General features: G+C 44.3%; 1 protein-coding gene across 4 annotated transcripts in view; it reads left to right on the top strand.

Moving 5' to 3' along the window:
- LIN7A (lin-7 homolog A, crumbs cell polarity complex component) overlaps positions 1-23,771 on the top strand; it is a 1,061,287-nt gene that overhangs the window by 974,951 nt on the left and 62,565 nt on the right. The gene's annotated exons all lie outside the window — the stretch shown is intronic.

Genomic DNA, 23,771 nt, shown 5'->3' with positions numbered 1-23,771 from the left:
TCGTTACGATCCCTGCAGCGCTGCATTTCACTCACCTTTCCTGGGTTCCTCCATCTTCAGCAGCGATCATCCGGATACACAGCCACTTCCCAGAGCCTAGAGAAAAACACAAGAATAAGAGGTGAGAGAAGGAAGGGAATAGGAAAAACTCAGTTTCCTTCTAAGACTTACCTGTTGGGTCATTCCCATTTCATTTCGGGTCTTGCTGCTTCCAAGCAGGACCCCGGCCCCTATGGGGAAAAAAGACAAAGACATTAGATGAGCAAATGCAAAAACATTACCTGAGCGCTCATCTAGGACTTACCAGATCTTTACTGGAACTGCACCTTTCACTTCGGGTCGGCGCCATATCTCCGGCATTCCGAACCCCGGCCCCTATGGGGAAAAGACATCAACATCAGCGCTTTGTTGCAAGAAGTATCCAAAGGAATCTTCATCAATCACCTGAAAAAAGACAATGCACATTTTTATTTAAAGCTTAAACTTTTGAACTTGCAACAGAACTTTTACAGCGCCTTACCAGTATAATCAAGCTTACCTGAACTCCCATCCAACCTCAATCCAGTGAAGTAACTGGGTTCAACGCGCCCCTGCGTCAGAAGCAGGATGGAGAGCTCGTCCTTTCAGACCCTAAGGTGAGACTTCACAGGGAATCGTGGAAGGGTATCGTGGAGGGTTGGAAGAGAGTGGGAGGCTTGAGCATAACTCAGTCAGTTGGTAATACTCCCTTTTCACGCACAGGGGAATATTCCTGCGAGCCGTAGAAGCCAGACTAGAGGGCGCTTCCTGTCCATCTTCAGAGTCCTGCGCTTCACCATTGAAGAAGCATCAGCACTCGAAGCCAGACCTACGCCTCCGTGGGAATCAGGTGAGCGTTACAGAACGCGAAGCCTACCCACAATTTCCCACCCGGGCGCTATGGAGACTTCCGAGACTGACCAGCTGGCCCAGCTTTTGGGGGAATTAGGGCAGAGGTGCACTCAGCCCGCCAGGAGACTAACGCTCTCAAAAGAGAACTAATCTTATCTAAAGAAAGAACTGATGACCTAGCCAAAAGGTTATTACAGGCCCAGGCAGGGCACACTCCTTTACCTAATTCCGGAGACATTTCCACATCAATGGGTTTGAGTAACCCGGTACAAATGAATCTACCTGGACACATGCCTTTGGCCCCGCCTGAACGTTTTGCGGGGGATCCCAAGAAATATGCCGTCTTTATGAACCAATGTCGTTTACACTTTCTATGCAGACCCGGAGCCTTCCCTAACGACCAGACCAAGGTAGCCTTTATACTATCTTACCTCAGTGGCAGTGCTGCCGATTGGTCTATTCCATTGGTAAATCAGGATGATCCCATTCTCCAGAATTTTCAGGGCTTCCAGGCCAGCATGGAAAGATTGTTCGCTCGACACTCTCAAGGACAGGCCCTTGATAACGAACTGATATCCTTACGACAAGGTAATCAGGATCTTCTGTCCTACATAGCCACCTTTAACAGACTGGTTGTGGAAACTGGATGGCCAGAAAGCAAAAGGATCCCATTGTTTCATCGAGGCCTGCGCGGAGAGCTTAAGGATGCTCTAGCTCAGATAGTAAACCCACCCCAGGTCTGCGCAGACTACATTGACTTGGTGGTTCAACTTGATCACAGACTTCAAAATAGAAAAGCAGATCGGTTCAAGTATGAAAACCGAGCACCGATCAAAACCCACGCTACCTCCAAGAGTACCGACGTATCTGAACCTATGCAAATCGGTGGTGTTAAAGGACCATTAACGCAGAAAGAACGAGAGAGAAGGCGGCAAATGCAACTTTGTCTGTATTGTGGGACTTCCGGTCACTTTCTTCGAAATTGTCCAGTTAAACCACTTAAGAAGGTGGTTGGAGCTACTGATAACGAATTAGTGACACCTGATTCGGGAAACGACCTAGCCCAGCAAGCGTAGGGGTCCGCTTGCCGAGCTTGAAAACAAACTCTTTGACCTCGCATTTCGTCATGCCAATGGTGCTCGTGGACCCAAAACAGCCTCAGCAGTTGCATGCTATAAAAGCATACATCGACAGTGGAGCTATTGGAAATTACATAGACCGTGAATTGGCTTCCAGGATTAAGCTTCCTCTCCGCCCGAAAGTAACCCAAGATGTCATTACTACAGTAGATGGAACCGAAATAGCCTCAGGGCCTGTAACGCATTCCACTGTTGAAGTGACACTGGTGGGTCAGGATGGGCATGGGGAAGCAATCGTGTTTGATGTGATCAAGGCCCCACAATTTCAAGTAATTCTTGGAATTCCTTGGTTAGAAACACATAATCCCAGAATTGACTGGCGAGCAAAGAAGATAAGTTTTCCTGATTGTGAACCAACTTGTTATCCAAGAAATCCAGCTATGGGTCTAGCCACAGCAACTTCCACCCCTGTACAGCTACCGTCAGAATACCAAGAATTCCAAGACGTTTTTCAGAAAGAACAGGCTAACACGTTACCTCCCCATCGGTCTTATGATTGCCAGATCGATCTGGTACCCAATGCTCAACTACCTTGTAGTAGGATTTATGCTCTTACGGAACCTAAGAACCTGCATTTGCATCAGTATTTAGATCAGTACCTAGCCAATGGTTTTATTCGCCCATCCAAGTCTCCTGTCTCTTCAGCTCTGTTCTTCGTGCCAAAAAAAGAAGGCGACCTTAGAACGTGTATAGACTATCGCGCCCTAAATCAAATAACAATTAAGAATCGTTATCCTCTGCCCTTGATCCCTGAGCTTATCGACCAGGTGAAAGACGCTTGTGTGTACACCAAGTTAGATCTCCGAGGAGCTTATCACCTGGAGCGCATAAAAGAAGGCGACGAATGGAAGACTGCATTCCGCACCAAATTTGGGCTCTTCGAATATCAGGTGATGCCCTTCGGTTTGTGCAATGCACCTGCCGCCTTTCAGTACTTTATGAATGATGTTCTTCGGGAACTTATCGATGTCTGCGTCATTGTTTACATTGACGACATCCTGGTGTACTCTTCTTCAGAATCTGATCACAGAAAACATGTTAGGGCAGTTCTTGAGAAACTGCGCCAGCACAGACTATTTGCAAAACTCGAAAAATGCGTTTTTCATACCACAGAAGTTGAGTTTCTCGGATTCATCCTGACACCTCAAGGAGTCCGAATGGACTCGCGAAAGGTGGACGCCATCCTCAAATGGCCATCTCCAAGCTCGGTGAAGGGAGTTCAGAGCATGCTCGGCTTTGCCAATTTCTATCGAAGATTCATCCCGGAATTTTCCCGAACAGTCCAACCCATCCCCGCTCTCCTAAAGAAAAACAAACGCTTCGAATGGACTCTTGAGGCCGAACAAGCCTTCCAGGACCTGAAAACCAAATTCACCTCTGCACCTGAATTGAAGCACCTGCACCCAGATCTCCCGTACATAGTGGAAACCGATGCTTCCAGTTCGGCCATGGGAGCTGTCCTGTCGCAAAGAGACCCAAAAACTAACCAACTACACCCAGTGGCCTTTTGGTCCAGAAAACGTTCTCCTCCTGAAATCAACTACGCAATTACCGATAAAGAGTTAATGGCCATCAAATCTGCTTTCAAGGCTTGGCGTCACTACCTTCTCGGGGCAAGACACACCATCACCGTAATTATGGACCACAGAAACTTACAGTATTTAAAGACGGCCAAAGCTCAATCTTCACGACAACTCCGATGGGCTCTATTCTTTGCGCAATTTGATTTTGTAATTACCTATCGCCCTGGCTGCAAGAATGGAAAAGCAGACGCCTTATCCCGGATTGGCATGGAAGAACCTAATTCGAGCTTAGAACCTGTGCCCATCATACCTGAGCAAAGAATCTTAGGCTTAACTTCATTGCAATCTATTGAGGATATCCAAACGCAAGTAAAACAACTTCTAGACTCTTCAACCTTACTGGAATGGAGTCAAAAGGGTCCTCATTACACCGTTAAGGATGACTTACCCTACTTCCAGGAGCGGTTGTTTCTGCCAAGTAAAGAATTGCAAGAACTTGTTATTGTCCATCATCCTGAATCTTTAATGGAAGGACACCCTGGTATCGCTAAAACGGAGGAAAAAATCAAACGCCACTTCTGGTGGCCTTCCTGGAGAAAAGACATAAAGTTTTTTGTACTGTCTTGTGGAATTTGCGCCCAAAACAAGGCTCAAAAGAAAAGGCCAGCCGGCCTACTTCAACCCTTGGATATTCCACCGGCACCATGGCACACCCTGTCAATAGGCTTTATAACAGATCTGCCTCCTTGTGCTGGTTACAACACAATCCTTGCAATTGTGGACCTATTCTCCAAAATGGCCCACTTTATCCCTTTAAAGGGTTTGCCTTCAGCTTCCACCTTGGCCAAGGAATTCCTGGAGAATATAGTTCGCATACATGGTTTCCCTTCCATTTTAGTCTCGGACCGTGGAAGTCAATTTATCTCACATTTTTGGAAGAAGTGTTGCCAACTAGCACAAATAGATGTGCGGTTATCCACCAGCCACCACCCCCAGACCGATGGACAAACCGAGAGAACCAATCAGACTCTCGAGCAATATCTTCGGTGCATGTTACACCAATCCGAGTTAAATTGGAAAGATATCCTTTGGATCGCAGAATATGCATACAACAATTCAGTGCATTCTGGAACCGGACAAACCCCCTTTTATACTTGGTATGGTCACCATCCTCGGACCTCTGATCTAGATCCACCTCTGACCCTGGAAATGCCCGCAGTAAATCATCTGCATTCCACAATAACCCGAGCCTTCAAAGAAGCTGCAACTCATTTACAGCAAGCCAAGAAAAAGTATAAAGAAAACGCTGATTTGCACCGAAGTAAAACTCCTCCTTACCAAGTAGGAGACCAGGTATGGCTAGCAACTAAACATTTACCCCTCAAGGGCCCGCGAACCTTCAATCCCAGATTCATAGGACCTTATCCCATCAAAGCTATAATCAACCCAGTGGCCTTTAAACTGGATCTACCGTCCAACATGCGTATTCATCCAGTTTTTCATGCATCACTTTTGAAGCCAGTACAACCAGGAATCCGATTGTCCAGGCCTCCAGATCCAGTTCAAATTGAAGGGGAATTCATTTTAGACTCCAAGGTGGTAAAGTCGAAACTCTTCTATCTTGTTGACTGGAAGGGATATGGACCTCAGGGGAGATCGTGGGAGCCTAGTAACCATGTCCACGCACCTCGATTAGTACAAAGGTTTCACCGGAGATTTCCGAACAAGCCCAAACCCCGGAGGGAAGAACCTTGGGAGGGGCCTTGAGGGCGGGTACTGTCATGATGCCTACCTCCAAGGAGCCAGGTCCGACCCAGCAACCCCAGAGGCAGGCATCATTTCCCCCAGGGGAGTGCCAGCGGGCCCAAGCTGGGGCCCTTTGGATGCAGTCCTGGCGCCTTAGGCGCCAGGCTCATGTTGGACCTCTGTCCTGGCGCCTTAGGCGCCAGGCTCATAAAGCTAGACATGTGTTCAAGTGTTTTAATGTGCACTTACCTGATGCAGACCATGCTGCCACATCCAGGCCCTCTTGAGGCCTGAATAGGAACTACTTTACCTGTGGGACTACTTTCCACCCGGGTGTGGTCGGGGAAGGATACATACCTGATCGGAGGAAGGATACACACTTGGTACTTCTTCCAAAGCTATTTAAACCACACCCGATCAGCAACTCACGCTTCACGTTGTTCTGCTCCTCGCAGCTGGACGCTCACCGTGTCAGCTCCTGCATCTGGACTTCAGCCACGCCTGTCAGCATCCTGGGTCACCTGCAAAGGGAGACAAGAGACCTACCAGCTAATCTGCACCACAGAGACATCACCGACGATCCTGAAAGGGAAGACATCATTTTTAAAAGCATTTCGTTACGATCGCTGCAGCGCTGCATTTCACTCACCTTTCCTGGGTTCCTCCATCTTCAGCAGCGATCATCCGGATACACAGCCACTTCCCAGAGCCTAGAGAAAAAGACAAGAATAAGAGGTGAGAGCAGGAAGGGAATAGGAAAAGCTCAGTTTCCTTCTAAGACTTACCTGTTGGGTCATTCCCATTTCATTTCGGGTCTTGCTGCTTCAAAGCAGGACCCCGGCCCCTATGGGGAAAAAAGACAAAGACATTAGATGAGCAAATGCAAAAACATTACCTGAGCGCTCATCTAGGACTTACCAGATCTTTACTGGAACTGCACGTTTCACTTTGGGTCAGCGCCATATCTCCGGCATTCCGAACCCCGGCCCCTATGGGGAAAAAAAATCAACATCAGCACTTTGTTGCAAGAAGTATCCAAAGGAATCTTCATTCATCACCTGAAAAAAGACAATGAACATTATTTAAAATCAAGCTTACCTGAACTCCATCCAACCTCAATCCAGTGAAGTAACTGGGTTAAACGCGCCCCTGCGTTAGAAGCAGGATGGAGAGCTCGTCCTTTCAGACCCTAAGGTGAGACTTCACAGGGAATCGTGGAAGGGTATCGTGGAGGGTTGGAAGAGAGTGGGAGGCTTGAGCATAACTCAGTCAGTAGGTAATACTCCCTTTTCACGCAGAGGGGAATATTCCTGCGAGCCGTAGAAGCCAGAGTAGAGGGCGCTTCCTGTCCATCTTCAGAGTCCTGCGCTTCATTGAAGAAGCATCAGCACTCGAAGCCAGACCTGCGCCTCCGTGGGAATCAGGTGAGCGTTAGTCTGTTTGCTTCATTTTGCAAATAGTTGTTTTCATCACTCATCTTATTAATCACCTCCTGCATGTCGCACATTTGCATTTGGCATTCATTGAACTCTTTATTTCTCTTGTCTCTTTCTTGAATCATTTTAATCATTTCTTGTTCTGCACTCTGGAGATCACATTCTTTTTCACAATGTTCTTTTTGTAAAATCTGCATTTCTGAAACAACCTCATCTTTATCTTGTCTAATGTGGTCCACTAAGGCTTTTAAGTGTACCAATTCTTGCTCACTATCCTCAAATTGTTTCTTGCTTTTGGATAACTGAGCATCAAAGTCTCTGCATTTTAATTGCATGTCTTTTTAGCATACATCCAATTCTGCTCTTAACATTTCCTGATTTTTACTTGCCCCATCTAATTCAGTCTTTAACCTGTTAATTAGCTGAGTATCATTCTCCTGCATTCGCAGGGACTTATTCAAAATAAACCATATTTTGCCGCATAGCCGTATTAAACAGTCTTTCTCTGCACTTTTATCGGCTGCATTCAATAATCTTGTAAGGCAGACCTGAATTATGCTGCCTTCTGCAAAAATATTGTCTAGTTTTTCTTTCTGCACCTCACCCTGAATGCGTTCACGCCATTCTAATGTGCTGTTCGACGACCAAGTCCCATGTGCAAACAACTTTGCCTCTAAATATTGCACTAGGTCTGAGAATGTGGTTTCCCTTTGTGACATTCTGAAATTCGTTTTTAGTAGCACACTGCTATTATAAAATGGGTTCCCTTTAATGTGCAAATGGCAGTGTGAGACACGCTTGCCACGCCCAGTAGGTACTCTATGATCACTTTCCCGGCCTGCAACGCACCATAAATGTGTAGGGTATTTTGTGGAGATTTGGGGCCTGACGGTATTTTCTTACCGCCGAAAAATAACTTAGCAACAATCACTCCTTGTATTCATATTGGGCCATGTACAACAATAATGCAGTGGACATGCATTATTTCAGCACACAGACATGCATATTTGGTATGCGTGGTTGGTATGCGTGGTTGGTGGTATTTTGGTGAGCATAATTCCCTTGTTTTATTTGTGGCCCCAATATCCAGAACCCCTTCTTTTTGTTTAGATTTTTCGTGTAATCACTAGAGAGACCTCAGGCTTGCATTTCAGGAACACCACATTTTCATTTTTAGTGTGCCACCATGGTCAATTTCTCTCTGTCTTATCTACGGCAGCGAGCTATCATGTGGTATTTTCACTATCTTATATACGGTAGTGAACTATGTCCCGAGCCTCCCTTTTTGCCGACTCATAGACCTCCGACAAACTACAACACACACAGTTAGTTATAATTGCTCATACTGAATTACATTGTGCACACGGCTGCAGCCAAATTTGATGTTTAGCTTCCTTGAAAATGACAATTGCACTGTCTAAACATCTCCCCACAACATCAGCACTGTATTGGTAAACATAAAACACACCACCCGTCTGCTTTCAAATATTTTTGTGCATTATAAAAGTTGCATTTAAACACGATCTCACTCTTTACAGAAATAATTAAAATAGCACAGTAACAGCATTGTCTGTGATACACTGAAAAGAGAGTGGCGGAGACAAGAACTCAATTTGAAACATTAAACATGTGAGTAAAGCACAGGAATCTCTTTTCCTACACTGACTGAATATTCTCGTACACACTCAGCCCCCACACTTCTGTAATTACCTTATCTGTTCAGCATGAGTTTTCTCCAGCTGTTCTCTTTCTGGATTTGGCTCCCTTGAAGATTAACCCCAGTGAAAACAAGCGTCTTTCGTTCTCAAACCGGGGTTATTGCCTGGAATTCTCAGCTTTTGCAGCAGGAATGCTTCAGCCAGGAAACAGGTCCTTCTCCCAGCTCTGCTAAATCTCGATTGTTCTCCCCCTCTCCTCAAGCTCCCCCAGCAAAATTCTAATCACTGCCTCTAGCATGATACTTGCTATGACGCTGCTCCAATCAGAATCAATCATGCCATCTCCTCCCTCACTACACAATGGCTCATTTCTACAGTAACCATTTGTAACCAACTGATTTCCTGTTCCTTCGAGCCCTTTGCTTCCTGTAGTTATGTGGACAGAGCAGCAGAGAAAAAGAAAAAAAAATGAATGTGCGTTTAAAAGTTCACTTTCAGAGTAGGCCTAATTCTGCAGTGGAGACACATTTTTATTAGTGGGTTATGTTAAATGCAGATTTATTAGTCAGGTTAGTTATTAATAAGGTTAGTTATTAATTTTCAAATGTGTCTCTTGCACCATAGGCATTTCAGGTGAAAAATAGTGTGCATTTTTGAATGTGCACGTGTGCTTTTAACTGTAAAAATAGATTTGCATCTTATATGTTAAAATCGTTTTTGACTGAATAGCCTGTCTTTACTTATATGTCCATGTTAATCTGGCAACACATATAGCAATGCACCACACCCATGTGGTGGTGCTGCATCAAAAAAAAATGCTACCTGTGCAGTAGTGCTGTACTCTGTGCTGTAACACGCCAAATATCCTTACAGGCCTCAAGCCCAGGGATCGTATCTCTCCAGGACTGAAATCTCTGCACTGGCTCCCAGTGGCTGCAAGGATTAAGTTCCAAACCCTCTGCATTGTCCACAAGGCCTTCTGGGGTCTGGGGCCGCAATACCTTCAACTCTCTCTTCCCAAATACCTTCCTTCTCGGGCTCTTCACTCATCTGCCTCCAACTCCCTCAGGGTCAGTCGCTTTTCCAAGCAACGAGTGGGTGGAAAAGCTCTCTCTTCAGCAGGGGCCTCCCTCTGGAACAGCCTTCCTGCCTCCCTGAAACTTGAGGAGAACCATCTCCGGTTCCGGAAACACCTCAAAACCTTCCTCTTTGCTTCTGCTTTCTCTGCCTCTCTCCCCTGCTAAAATTCCTGGCTGAAACTACACTGGTTACCTGGCCACCCTTTCTGATCTTGGGTCCAGGCCCCGCACCTGCTCTGCCCCCCTGTCAACCCACCACACCTGGACTGTTTTTCTGTATCCCTACAGTCCCCCTACCAGCACTTATTTCTGCTCTTACCCTGCAGTTGCCACCATCTGGCCGCTTTTATTGTTCTTATTTATTCTTCTATCCCTTGCACTGCACTTTTTCCCTCTCCCTTCCCCCAGACACTTGCCCTTTCTCCCTACCCATGCACTTGCGTGACCCTCCCACCTCACCCTCCCTACCCCTCAGGCCAAACCACCTTCATCACTGCCACCCACCTTCTCGTTCATCCGACCCACGAAGCGCGTGTCATTTGAGGCTTTCGCCGCCACCTTCTCATCCCCTCCTCCCCCTTTGGCTGACTCTCACCCTGACACAGCCCTCCACATGCTCCACTCTGCTATATCTGATACTCTTGATATCCTTGCCCCTGTCATGAGAATCCACCTAAAGCCCAAGTATGACACCTGGCCTAGTAGGATCGTTGTCTGTCTTCCCACTCTTTCCCCTCCCTTGCCTCCTCGCGCTCTGAAACACTTGTGTATGGGCGCGTTATAAATGCCATATCATATCATATATATCTCTTTCTTGCTCTGTACCCTTTGTTTCTGGTTCTCTGAGCCGTGTTGGGGTTTTGCCTGCTAATGCGATACCCTGTCTACTCCTCTGCCCAGTTTATCTGATGCTCTGTGCCTGCCATAATTTCTTTCTGAGCCTAAAGTGACTGTTGCCCTTTGTCCTGTCCTTCCCTCGTCCATCTTCTGCCCTTTCTCTGGTTTTGCCTATTGTTCATTGCAGCCTCACGCTTTACTGTTCTGTGTCCTGTCTCTCTATGCACTCACATCTTCAGATTGTGCATATGCACATACATTGTACATAAACTCACACACTTCACGTACAGTTTCACAGTGTATGTACACACATGCACACACATACAAACACACTCACTGCTGCTGCACTCTGATGCTGCACATACATATTTCCGCTGCAAATATATCCACATAATGTGCACACATACCTTTTCACTCATCACATGCCACGTTTCCCATATGCCTACATATTTAAACTCACACAAATACACCTACACATTATACAATGTCAATACAAAATCTAAAACCATTGACTTTGACACTATGTGTTCATCTTTATTGTTAATGTGTTCTCTGTTTTACACTAAAACCATACTGTTACTAACATATGTCCTTTCATCCCCAAACTTACTTATTGGTATCGAGAGTATTACCGCCGAGCACATATCAGCCAGTGAAATCTCAATGCCCGCTGACGCCGGTGGTATGGAACTCCCGTCTCGATAACCCATAGTCCATTCCAAACGGAAGTGACGCGGTGCATCAAGATGTGCACTGTCATTTTTCTAATCCACATCGTTCTTCATTTTAGAACGACGCAGCAGCTACCAGTATATACGAACAGTGATTTTTCATGTTGCTGCAGAACACTTTACAGATCATCATTTTTTAGGTACTTAGGTGTTTTGGTTCTTTCTTTTCTTGTTTGGCATCCACAACCACAGAGACACCTCAGTTCTCCAGAAGAGTCATGTCTCTCTAGGAGTGCCAAGTTACAGTGGTAAGACTATTCCACGTTGTGTTTGTACTAGTTCCTACCTTCTGAACAGATACTATCATTCTGTTATTTTGTCATCCTGCTCCAGCTCCTGAAAAATCTTATCAGCACGATTCCAGAGGGTGTGTGTTCAGTGGCACTCCTGCCCTGGGGCATTTACCACATAGTGTTGTACCTACAGACGATTGGTTCTATAATTTTTGGTAAGGAGGTTATAGCGGCCTGTGGTTTCGGAGAGCGCTCTGTCCTGTCCTTCCTACTCTAGACTGACATATACACATGTATTAAATCAAGAATACTGTTTTGAAAAGTCTACCTCTTATCAATCAACTTGATTGCACAGTCAAAATTGCCCGGCAGAACATAAAAAATTATACAGTGCTGCTTTGACATTCAGAGAAAACAAATTGTTAAAAGGACATTATGTTTGTAGCGCAGAATCGCAGAACAAGTTATAGTAAGCTGTGCAACCATAACTTCGGGTTCAAAATTGCGATTCGATGAACATGAGCTAAAACCAACTCCTAGGTGTCAGGCATCACCCATTAGGCAGGAGCTGCCACAGGGGAACCAGGAGCTTCCAGAGATGCTCCTTTAACATTGTGTCAATTTTGTATGAACCATTGTGTTTAAATGTATATTAGATCTGTTCTAATTCTTTTTTATTAAAATTCTCAAATACTCAAAGTTAATGTGACATTTACGTGTTTGAAAGTCACCCGTTGGCCCTAGGAGCCAAAAGTAGCTGTTGGTTTCAAGCTAACCAGGCTCTATTATGCTAGAAGCAGGAGCCAAATAGCTCCCAGCTCCCCTCAATTTCGAACCCTGTAACTTGTGCCCCCACCATGTACTGCACATACTAACACTCCGAACATCAAACATGACTTCACAAATGGGGAGGCAAGTAATGCCTGAAGTACCTGGACCATGAGGTTCAGTCATCCCCCATTCCCCAAGCCACCTGCAATAGCCATTGTACCTAGCCTGAAGCCTGGTGCAGTTCCTGTAATAATGTAATGGGATGGTGGGCCGCTGTCCATGGCTTGTGGCCATGTCCTGTGGCCCCAACCCCTGCAGCATGGGCTTCAGAGGTGTTGCTGGCCCCACAAAGCAACTGACAATAGAGAATCGGCCTGGCCTGCTTCATGGCCCAGTGGCCACTGTACTCCAATTGTGAGACAGTGCACCACTGTCTATGATTTGCGTCCATAACAACTGTCCACAATCCCTGGGCCATGAAATTCAGCCATGTTGCCTGCCCCACACATCAACCCACAGAAAACATTGGTCATGGCTTGTAGCCTGGCCCAGTGGACACTAAACCCCCATAGTGTGATTGTGGGCCACTGTTTGTGGCTTATGGTCATAGCCGTGTCTACAATTCCTGGAGCATGGGCTTCAGCCATGTTGTACCTCCCACTAAGCCTCTCCAAGTTGACATTGGACATTGCTGCGGCCCCAGTGCCCACTTTAACCCAAACCCTGGGTCGTGGGATCAGCCATGTTGCGGGCCAGGTAGAGATTGACCTGCAGCCTAGCACAGTGTCAACTATATCCCAATTGTGGGACCATAGGCCACTGTCCATGCATTGCGGCAGTGGCCATTGGCCACACTCCCTTGGCCATGAGGTTCAGACATGTGGCCTGCCCCAGGAACAAACCGACAGAAAACTTTGGCCATGGCCTGGAGCAAAGCCCAGTCATCATTAAATCCCCAGTGTTCATGGCTTATGGTCATGGCAAGTGGCCACAAGCCTTGGGCTATGGGACTCACCCATACTGCAGGCCCCAATAAGCATCTCTGAGTGGACATTGGGCATTGCTGCAAGCTCACTTTACCTTTCTGGGCCCTGGTGGCCATGACCAGTGCCCCGGACAATCTGACCACTGACCGTGCCCACAGACCCTGCCTTAGACAGCTAAGTTATATAATTATTGTTTGCACCTACATGTTGGCACTTTTGAAGAAATAAAACACTGAATTAACACCAAAGAACGCTTTTAGGACATGGCCAAATTTCCACGAGCAAGTTTGTTGAAAATCCACCCAGAGGTTTGGGCTGTAGGTATTACATTATTTTCTTTCCCATTCAAGTCAATTTGAATTTTTAAAGTTTGGGACCCCCTCCTTTAACTTGCCCCTTAGTGAAACTGCACCAACATTACAAAAAAAGGAAATCAGAGTCTATGGGTCTCATCATGAGTTGAGCGGTAGCCCTTAAAGTGGCGGTAATGCTAATACCACCACATTTAAGGACTGGCCCTATTATGAGTTGGGCGGAAAGTTTGGAGTTTTACCTCCAGCTTTTTGCTGAAAGTAAAAACCCTGCTTTCTGCCCATTTTCTGGCAATTTTCGGCTCAATTACCGCCAGCGATAATAGCACCCCAATCTCATTGGGTCCAATGGACCCAATGGCGAATGGGAACTTACCGCTCTACCGCTACTCATGATCCGGGGGTCTAATAGTGCCTTGCGGAGTAGTGTTAACTCTAATAGCGTTCGGCAGTAATCCGGCATAAATAGCTCTGGGATATCCCGCTCAACCCGTGATGAGGCCCTATGTATTGTCCAGAACATTTTGTGCAGATTTGTCAAATACCTATTGGAAAATGATCACAACCATAAACATATGCCACCCTATAGTTAATGTGAAACCTATCTTCCATAGGAAATGCTAACATTCTATTTCTAATAACTTTTGAGCCAAAGGACAGATCAGGGTGACATTTGATATTCTTAATCTTGCACCACCGGGGGCCCCACAACTGGAAACCTTCATGCAAATACATGTTACGGTTCAAAAGATATAAAGGGTCAAAAAAGGGAGTGTTTTTCACTTTTCAATTAATTTTCCCATATGGAAAAAGTCACATTTTTGCAGAAGTGCACAGCCCAAACCGGTGGATGGCAAACAAGCACTTTAAGGAAATCCTTTGTTGATTTGGCTTAAATCCATCCAGTATTTTTCTCTTTATTTGGCGTACAATGGAGTGCCCCTCTACACAAAACGTTAGTTATCTCTCCCATGATGCATTACTGGTACCAAGCTTTTTCATTTCTGAAAATCCACCATTACCTATTTGGAAAGTGCCCTTATACGATGTAAGAGATCTAAGTAGGGCAGGTTTTGACGACAGGGGGCATTTGGAAAGGGCAAGAAAGGATGATTTGTAAAGGTGTGGGGCTTGGAGATAGTGTATTTTTGTTTATTTTTTTCTAGCCTTTTTCCAAGTTCGAGAATCGACATGAATGGCAAGTGTATGTACTTGAAAACTTGTTTATATTGAGATGTGGCAATCAATGGGATTGCTAGTTAGGGGGAGATGAGTATTTTATGTTAATTTAGGAAGCAATCTGTTTTTTTAATATTAAAAAAACAGGGATTGATTCTTAAAGTAACTTAAAATGTGTGGGATGGATGTATTAGGGGGCTATTCGTGTTTTGGGGTGTTACATGTGTTACACATGCTTTTAACTGCATAAGTAGTTCAATATAAAGTGCACAACGAAAGACTTGATGAAGCCAATGTTTGTTTACTACACATTTTGTTTGGATTGGACAAGCTTTTCACATGACTTAATAGTGAAGATCTTTATTCACCCCTGACATCAGCACAGAAGATATCTCTATAATCGTACCTCCCTGTACTTTGTCACAGTACCTTGATAGTAATCCTACCTGAACTCCTATATCCCTCTTCCTCATCACAGTACTGAATAGTAATCCTACCTATATGTGACTACATCCCTCTTCCTCCCTACATACTCCACCTCACTCTTCATTAATGTATTCCACTAGCACTGCACCACTCTTTCTCATCACAGTACACTTCCTCTACCATCTCACTCGTTCTCATCAGTCCCACACTACCACTACATCACGCTTCCTCATCACGGTACCCCACTGCCACCAACTCACTGTTTCTCATTACAGTATCCCAATACCACCAACTCACTCTTCCTCACCACAGTCTCCCACTACTGCAATGCCACTCCTCCTTGTCTCAGTCCTCCACTACCACCATCACGCTCTTCGTCATCACAGTATCCCACTAACACCAACTCTCTCTTCCTCATTACAGTATCCCAATACCACCAACTCACTCTTCCTCACCACAGTCTCCCACTACCGCAATGCCACTCCTCCTTGTCTCAGTCCCCCACTACCACCACCTCACTCTTCCTCATCACAGACCCCCACTACCACGATCTCACACTTGCTTGCCCCAATCCCCACTGCCACCATATCACTCTTCCTCATCACAGTCCCCAACTACCCTGCATTAATCTTCCTCATCACAGTGCCCAATCACACAGTTTTATCCCAACTAACAGGCTCTCACTCTTTCCTACAATAGAGGTCCCAGGCTCACAACATTTAGACGCGAGACCTTGCATCAATTTATCCAAAGAACTTCACAGACATCCTGCTTGCACTTTACCAGCTCCACCAGCCTCTCTAAGGCAATGGTTCATCGCCAGACTCCCTCCAGACCAACCCCACCAGTCCTCAAAAAACAACCCAGAGACTTTTGAGTGAATCGGTCTAAGGTCAGACCCTTCCCTTTCCTCTTGATTGTGATATAACACAATCCCTACATGGTATTTGACACAAACCTACAACACTGGTTGTGTTTCCTCACTATTGGCCTTCTAGAGACACACACCTGATATGTGGGTTATTGTGCCACCACTAATCTTGTGAAGGGATTGGCCTGACAAACTGAGTTTCAGCTGGACTGCACCTACCATCACTGACACTAACCTATCCCCTACCGCCTTCTTGAGAGCTGTCTTAGAAGGTGGGTTATTTTTCTTACCCATTTTATTTTTTAATTATTTCCCTTTCCCTTTGTTTGACTGCCTTATGCCCCACTTGACACAATGTACCATTCAAACCTTGAAACATTGAACACAACAATGTGTGTGTTGGCTGATTCAACATCTAAAGCATGCCTCTTTGAGCAAACTACAAATCTGGTACCCAGACAGGCACATATGAGAACAAGCATTGTCAATGCCAAAAGTTGGTATTAACTGTCCATTGATGTTAGCAGAACCAAATGGTGCAAGTACCGGGGCATCTAATAGCAGTGCCTGGCAAATGCTGAATACTTATACACAAGCCAAAAATGTTGACTTGGCCAATGTTTGTTTCAAATAGGACTTCCGTTAAGGGAGGCACACACAAAGTGCTTATAAATCGGAATGGCAGCATATACTGCTGCAATTAAGGCATTAACTCTCAGAAGTCTGCTTTGAAGACACACTGGCCGTCAGTGTGAGTGCAACGTTTGATGGTAAGGCTTGATTAAAGTGAGCTCAAAGAGTTCCCATGAAGGGATGTTGTGGGCAGGGACGGGCAGGAACTATGTGAGGATGGCAATAGGGATTAGCATGGCCATGGGCAGTGAATGGGTGGGCAAATAACCAAACAACACCTACAAGCTTTATATCTCCCTCCTCATATGCCGTTTCTCCCTATCTGTTCTCTAATGCAATAGTTTCGGCTTATGGGTGGCTCTGCCACCCAATAGCCCAAGCTAAAAAAACAAATGCTAGTTAAGCTGTAATGTTGTAATGTTTTTCAAAGGCCTCAATTTACGCCTGACTGAGGAACTGGTGAAAACCAAGAAAGCTTACGAATAAATTACTTAGTTAGCAAAATTAAGTTATCGACTTGTCAAGCAAACATAACTTGTATATATAACATTGACAGTCTAAAGCAGACAAACACATGATTAGTATTCTGCATGAAATAATCACTCAGCGGAACAATCCATCCAGGCTTCTATTATCATTTTCATTTGCATCTGTCCCAGTTTAAAATTCAAATACGATTGTTTGACGTCGTGCCCATGCAGTTAAAAATGAGTATATTCTGGTGTCAGTTTGTCCTGATGTCCAAATTATATTGTCTGCATTATTCCATACTTTAACGTGAGTTAAGTCTTCTCTGTCTATAGCCATTACTAAATGGTCCTTTGATAATCCACTTTAATGTATTCTTGTAAGTTGATGAAGTTCAGCTTTTATTTGCTTTTCCGATTCTTAATTTTACCTGACCATTCCTAGCCATCTCTTATTTTATTACATGTCATATTGTATAAGGACCTGCATTCTACAGTGCATACCAGGATCGGCACACCCTTGCATTGCCTTTATGAACTAGCCTTACAAGTCGCATTCCTACCACAAACCTTCATAAATGAGCTCATGCTCTGCGAGCAAGACATCTAAAAACAAGCATTGGCAAAGCCAAAGGTTCTGGCTGTATGCAGGCCTATTGGCTTTGCCAACTATCCTTAAGCAAGTTTTGCGACATGTGAAGGCTTTTTTCATTCTCCTTCTTTGCTGCAGTTCTTACTGGGATTTAATAAATGCTGGTGTGCATGCATGATATGGCGAATATAAGAGGCAGTCAAACATATTGGCTTCTTCAAAATAATTTGGGTATCCAGCTCACTGACTGCCCGGATTGAAGTGCTCCCATGCTGAAGAAAGCATGCCCTTCTTCATCCGGGTGAGAATTTTTCAGAATCTTAAAAGATGTTAATTTGTATCCAAAACAGTTTTAAGTTGCCAGTCTTTTTCGATGGCTACAATTATTTATGAGGATCTGTATTAAGAGCAGAGCAGTAAAGGGTGAAGACGGCCCATTGACCGACCTCTTTGCCTCTCCGTCTGCAAGCCTTTGTTTTTGCATTCCTATCTTTTGCACCTGTGAATACATCTAGATTGCTAATTACTGTGCTGCCTCACCACACTGCGGTACTCATCTATAATGCATTCACTCCTTCTGCTGCTCCTCCTACTCACCTCTCGCTATGCTTTCTCCAATCATGCAACTTCCTCCTTTCCTATCTCTAGTATAAAAGTCACATCTCAAAACTCCTTCTACATCACCTCTCATCTACTTCCAACAAACAAAGCTAGAGCTAACCATATCTCCCCTAACAGCTATCCACCTTGCTTCTCTTGTTCCCTATCAGACCCTTTTGCTCCTCAGCTAGTCAAGCTTATTGCCTCTTTGGTGGCCTCTCACCTTGCTGAACTCTTCAACCTGTCATTTGACCCTGCTTGCTTTCCCTTTATCTTCAAAACAGCCACAGTCATTCCTCTCCTAAAATGGAAAGGAGCAGACACAAACCAACAGGCCAAATTTCACCCTGTGTCTCTCCTTCCAGACTACTATAAGTGCTTGAAAGGGTTGTGTTCAGTGGTCTCACCAATTTCTTAGGCATGCACAACCTTCAAGCCCTCCTACAAGCAGGTTTCGACTCCTGTCACTCCACAGAAACTGCTCCCATGAATGTCTCTGACTTCATTGCATCTGCTAAGCACTCCAACATACCCTGTATCCTAATACTCCTTGACCTATCTGCTGCCTTTAGCCCTGTTGATCACTCTGATCTCTGTAATACTCTCTATCTTCTTGGGATTCACGATCAAGCCGTCCCTGGATTGCATCATTCATGGCACCTCAACAATTCTCTGCCTCCTGGAGGAACAACACCTCTCAGCTTACCCCATCTAACTGTTGGTGTTCTACAGGGCTCTGTCTAGGGTCCTCTCCTCTTTACACTCTACAATTCTGCTCTTGGTGCACTGATTTCCTCATTTTGGTTCTCGTGCCAACTCTTGATGGACGACATCCGAATATTCTTCTCTTTTCCTGAACTCTCATCTGATCTCACTATCAAAATGTCTAACCGTCTCTCTGCTATTATAAAATATTGAATGGCTTTGCACTCTATGATGGAAAACTCTACCAAAAGAGAGGTGCTCTTGTTCCCTGCTAAATACTCTCATCCCTTTCCCTGGCTATCCAGTTCCCACCTGACACTGTCCCCTACTCTTCTTCAGCAAGAAAACTCAGCATCATCTATGATCCTTTTCACACCTTTTCTTCTTTCATCTCCAAAACTACAATGGTGGCTCACCTCAACCTCCTAAATATTGAGAATATCAGGCACCTCCATCCTTTCAACACTGCCAAGCATCTCTTAACCATGCTGTCATCTCTAAACTGGATTCCTGTGCAAGCATCCTCTTTGCTCTCCACAAATATGTGTTCTGTCCTCTCGATAATATCATTAACTTCACCACCAGGACTCTCTTCATACCCCCTTACTTCACATCTACTTCCTCATACCGTCGCCAGGTTGGATGGTTGATGATGCAAAATGTCCAGATTTAAATTTCTACTCCTGGTTCACAAATCTATCCACAGTAAGGCACCACCGTATCTATCCTCCTCTAGCCAACTCTACAAGCCTTCTCGTAATCTCTGCTCTGCCTTTTCAAGTACTCTTTTGGCACATCACCCTCCCTGTGCTTCTCCTTGCTTCCGCTCTTTCTCTCTTCTTGCTCCAGTTGCATGGAATTCCATTTCACCAGGACATCTGAGGAACAGTTCACATGGATTTGTTCAAAACCAAACTAAACGCCTACCTCCTCACCTCTGAGTTACACTCCTGAGTTACACCCTTCCTCTAATCTGCCTTCTAGCTAACATGTTTCTTCTCCTCTAACATGCCTTTGTGCTCACTTTCTCTGCCTCCACTGTAGCCCACCATCCATTATGGTCACATCCCCAACACAGCTTGCCGTACCACCTACTTTTGAGGGACAAATGAATATGTCATCTATAGTTAATGCCCCTCCCCTTGCTCGATACCACCCAGATGAGAAACGTATTCACTTAGGCAACCATACCGCCCATATCCCAAGCAGGTGCAGCAAATAATAAGCACAATGTGAGGTAACAATGGTGAGAATAACCAGACAGACAATAGAACCACACATACATATCCACTAGACATGAAATACACATGCACCCAACATGAAGAAAATGCACCGGAAGAACATAACATAAGCAATAAATAAGCTGAATGCAACATGACAGACATGCGAGTACAGCTCACTAACATAGAAACGCAAAAGTATTGGGCAGCCATCATTTCTAAAATGGAAGCTGTATTGTGCCTCTTAAATGAATGAAAGTCCTCAAGGTTTCACAAGAATTCAAATGTTAAATAAAAAATGAATATCCGTGCAGAGCTTGGCAGTAGCTTAAAGTCCCAGCCAAGGTTACGAAGAACTTAGTGAGGGTCTGCATGTTAAAGAGAAGACACCAGATAAGGATTCAGAGTATGTACAAAGTATAATCCCAAATTAATTAAAGCTTAGAAAAGTACAACGGTCCAATCATCCATGGTGAGCCAGATGTAGGGTAAATACAAGTTAAAATATTCTTTGATAACTAAGCTCAAATAGGTCTCTGGTGGTAGAGAAAACTATAACACTTGATTTAATATTATGTAAAATACTCGTAAATGCAGGGTGAAATAATTCAAAACGCAGTCCTCTCACCTGTGACCCATAATTCATGAACGCTGCCTGTTCATTAGTACCGACACAGATAAGGCAACTCCTTTGCCTCTCATGCATATTTCCAGACATAAGTGCCACACAAGATTAACTACAAAGCTGATCTCTCTGACTCCTGGCCTAGGAGATGATGATGGTCTTCTTGAAGTAAACATAAATACAATAGAGAGAATTTGGGGAAAATGTACAGGCCCCGAGATTTGTCCCCAATTCCTAGCTTGCTAATGCTTCTAAACTCTGGAATCTTGTTGCCTATATGCTGTACCGCAACAAAGGGAGAAACTTTTAACTGCCATGGGTTTTCCCCCCCAGTGCCAAGGCCTTTTTTGGTGATTTTGGTATTTCACCATTCAAAGTCTTCTAACATTTTCTCCTTTATTAACCCCTTAAGTGCCAAGGACGAGCTATCTCGTCCTTGGCACTGGAGAGGTAATCCCAAGGACGAGATACCTCGTCCTTGGCACTTACTTCAATTTCAACAATTCCACTGCACAACTAGAACAATTCATTACAAAACTTTATTTGATCAAAATATATAAAAACAGATTAAACAACCTTTAAAAAAGGCTAAATGCAGACTGTATGCTGCCTAAAGAGGATTATTTTCTTCTTTTGCCTCACAAAGTGCAATAGTGCAAATTTTCAAACAATGTTACATTCAGCCGTTAACTGACTCACACTCCATTCAACCCACTCAACTTCCACAAACAATTGTCAAATTCATAAAACAGAAAGCTCCCAATCTACGGACTGCTCACTTCAGACCTTTAGTATGCTAACTAGGCAAATCCTTGAATCACAAGGCTCTAATTTACTGAATAATCAATTGATAAATGCTGCCATAGTGTGCAACACAATTAACACCCAACATGTTTCATTCTTTTTACAACAATATGTCTAAAAAATTATAGAACTTCTTCAGGGGAAACTCGACAAGCAGGTTTTTACTCTCTTTCACACTCCATGTAATAGTGTTCTTCTGTAACCCTACTGGGAACAGCATAAAAAGACAGCCATATGTAATGCTGTTAATTATTCAACCGTCTAACCACAAATGGAGCTACAAGCTTGAAGTAAATACGCAGCTTGTAGGCATCTCTTCCCCTACTCTCAGTTTAGTCATGTTTTGATCGCCTGTCTGTTGCTTAAGGTTGTTCAGCCAGGTACTAACTAATGAAAACCCCCAATGCAAGGCTGCCCATTACATGTTGCACTGACGAATCATATATTGCAGATGTGACATGTATCCACTATTATCAATTTAGCTCTGGTCTCAGGTGGAGCCATGTGATATGTAACATCCAATTCGAAGACTAACCCATACATAATGCATATATAGTAAATTCCCTTATCCAACCCCTTCACCCCGTAGGTTTTCTGTAGCCAAAAGTGTATTATGACGTTAGTAATGACAAAAGCCAGACTTATAAGCTATTTTTTTGCATGAAAACCTCTGAGAGATAGGAGATTCCCGGTGCGTGTATGCTGTCCCTACTTTATGTTGTATTGTTATTAAAGCAGGTTTCACGTTTCACTTTAACTATTTCCGTTATGAGTGCAGGATTTCCCAGATCTCAGTTCTGCTTGAACTGGGGTTTTCCCGACTATCTTAACATATGGTAGCAGAGAGTGATGATTGGCCAGAGCACTCAGATTTTCAAAGTTTTCCTGCCATGGCCCAAAGACTGCAAGGTGACTTATGGAGACCGGTATCATGCGTGAAATGAGAGAGGAACAGGAGAACCATGGAGAAATTCCTTTCCGATCCCAGTGGGGCAACCCATAGGGTGGAGGGTGGCTGGCTGATTGGGGGGGATTTGATACCGAAGGCCCTCGACTGATCCACAGATGTAAGTATGTAGCACTGGCCTGGTAAATTGGAAACAGGGGAGGGAACTGTTTGTATATTGGTGGAATTGTAGTAAAATAAAGGATTAATGAAGATGCCTACCCTGTGAAAAGGTCACAGAAGATTATGTAATACACCTCATATGATGTATTAAGGGGGGGTGAGACATCCCAGCACAAGGTCACATAAGATTACATAATACACCTCTTTACGGGGTAATATTGATTAATTGGATTACCTCACCAGGAGTGGAGAAGACAGCCATACTGTATTTGAAGTGTATTCATTTGTGTAGTGATTACTGGCATCAGCCATAGGTTGTAAGATGGTTTAGTTTTGTGAAAAGTGAATTTTTGTGTATATTGGTGTATATTGTGGAGGACGTGAAGCAGTGGTTTGGTCCAAAGGGTGCATTCTGGAGCATGGGCTGTGTTTGTGGTGTATTTTGTTGTGATGTAGAAGGTGTTGTATTGGGGGAGACATAGAAGCGTTGGGAGTAAAAGTGAATATTGTTGGGGGAAAAGTGTGAAGGAGAGGTGAGCAGAGAGTAAGATAGAATTAAAATAGAGGTTTGGTAAATATTGTCAGAATACATTTTGATATGCCATCATGGGAGATACTCCCCTTATTCATTTCTGTAAAACATTACCCCGGTACAAGGACAAAATCATCAAGTACCATGCCCAGTGGATTTGGGACATTGTGGGCAAGATGTTTATACCTTGGCTGTAGGAAGGCAATCTTTCGAGATCAGTACTGAAACACATGATGACATAGTTTCATGCTGCATACAATACAAAGGAAAGCATTTAGAAAAAACAGCTAGCCATTCTGGAACTGTGGAAAATGTATGGGGATGATGTGAAAGAACCATCTGGGAAAGAATGGATGCTTAATCATCATGAAAAGGAGGGCACTGTTCCCTCTGCCCCTCCTCCCCAGAGTACCAATCTGCCTCTTGAAACACAGGGACCATACACATTACAAAAATTAAAAGCAGGGGCAGCATACACTATCCCCACATGTGTGCCCCCCGTATAGAAGACAAATAAATACATAAAATTCAATGTACGCACACAATGAATATAGTGAGTATTGTAAGTCACAGGCAACCTGACAGAGGCTGAGTAGGAGATTCAGAGACAGAGAGGCATACATGGCAATCAGGAGAAGACAGTGCTTGGCCCAAACAAATGGGTGGGAGGACAAATAATGCTTACATTATATGGAAACGGTATGGATGATTTTAAAGAAAGAGAAAGG

This window comes from Ambystoma mexicanum, chromosome 12, assembly GCF_040938575.1.
Source record: "Ambystoma mexicanum isolate Mex_15411 chromosome 12, UKY_AmexF1_1, whole genome shotgun sequence".
Classification (NCBI taxonomy): Eukaryota; Metazoa; Chordata; class Amphibia; order Caudata; family Ambystomatidae; genus Ambystoma; species Ambystoma mexicanum.
This window is presented reverse-complemented; position numbering and strand designations above follow the sequence as displayed.